The sequence below is a fragment of the Lucilia cuprina genome, chromosome 3, assembly GCF_022045245.1.
Source record: "Lucilia cuprina isolate Lc7/37 chromosome 3, ASM2204524v1, whole genome shotgun sequence".
NCBI lineage: Eukaryota > Metazoa > Arthropoda > Insecta > Diptera > Calliphoridae > Lucilia > Lucilia cuprina.
Window position 1 is genome coordinate 8,708,870 of NC_060951.1, and position 1,711 is coordinate 8,710,580.

The 1,711-nt window shown below is 28.8% G+C and overlaps 1 protein-coding gene across 1 annotated transcript in view; it reads left to right on the plus strand.

Moving 5' to 3' along the window:
- The window catches only part of LOC111682844 (high mobility group protein 20A), a 6,405-nt gene that overhangs the window by 2,443 nt on the left and 2,251 nt on the right, over positions 1 to 1,711 (plus strand). The window lies entirely within an intron of this gene.

Genomic DNA, 1,711 nt, shown 5'->3' on the forward strand with positions numbered 1-1,711 from the left:
TCCAGACTATAGATTAGACTATAGTCCAGACTATAGACTAGATTATAGTCCAGACTATAGACTAGACTATAGTCCAGACTATAGACTAGACTATAGTCCAGACTATAGACTAGACTATAGTCTAGACTATAGACTAGTCTATAGTCCAGACTATAGACTAGACTATAGTCCAGACTATAGTCCGGACTATAGACTAGGCTAAGGCTCAGAATATAGATTAGACTATAGGCCAGACTATAGTCTTGGCTATTGACTAGACTTACAAATTCAATTAAGAATGAAATGCAAATGACATTAAATGTCAAATTATTTGATATAAACAAAAAATGACCTCATATTTTTGATCGTTAAGGTAAAATTTTTTAAAAAATATATACATCAGGGTTGGAAAAATTGGTACAATTGTACTTTTTTGGTACAATTCGATCATCAAAACTATAATGGTACACCAATCCCCGTTTTTGTTCAATTTTAAAAATGTTTTTTTTTTTAATTTAAAATTTAAAGAACTACCGATTTCGGTCAAATTTTACTACACTTCGGAAAAGATTATTGTAAAGATTCCTGGCCTAGATTATAAACAGCCAAAATTTAACAAAGAAAGTCCTTTTTAGTTTTACTTTTTTCCGATCATTTTACTTTGTAGTATAATGATATGTATACAAGGTTGTTAGATCTTACAACGTTGGCTATGAAAAGTGTAGAAAAAAGTCTAATAATACTGTCAACTTACAAATTTTGTCAAGCAATATTCTCGCTAATGCTTTTTCCGATAACATTGCGAAAGAAAATTTGTAAGTTCAGACGATTATTAGACATTTTCTGAACATTTTACTGACAACGTTGTAAGATCTGACAATCGTGTATCACGGATTTAAGGACTATTCTATAGACTATACAATAATCTACAGACTAGTCTTTTATCTAGTTTATAGTAATCTATTCTTACACTAGAATTTTGCAAAAATATAGATTTCATACAATCTAACCCAGATTGTATGAAATCTATATTAAATGCAGTTTTGGTACAAATTCCATTTGCCATCCCTGATATGTATGTTTACCAACTGTCTAAAATCTTTATTTTAAAAGAACTTTTTCTTTGTATGTTTTAACACGTAAAGATTTTCTTTGTAAATAAATAAAAAAAAACTTTATTACAAAGATTGTAAAAATTTCTTTTTGGTTAATGTTAATGCCCATAACTAAAGCAATTTCTTTTGTTAAAATTCATGGAGTTTACAGTGAGACTCTTAGTTTTTTGAGGTCATTGTAGTAATTGACTTTATTTCAATTTTATTTTTTTTTTTTTACATTTAAACAAACGAGAACAAATAACAACTTTATGCGTCAGCCTTGTTTTTCTTTATCAATTTTAAATTGTTTTATTGTGAAAAATATAATAGACAACAAACGACACTATAGAACTCATGCATCATGGAATTGAATATGTTCTAGTCAAACAGTTGCTGTCGAATTAACTAGTTTATAAACGGGCCTTGAATTACTAGATTATTGTACAGATAACACACTAGATTATAGATCTATAACTGACTATAAAAACTACAGTGGACTAAAGACTTCACTATAGACTTGACTAAATAATAGACTAGACTATAGACTAGACTTTAGACTAGACTATAGACTAGACTATAGACTAGACTATAGACTAGACTATAGACTAGACTATAGACTAGACTATAGACTAGAC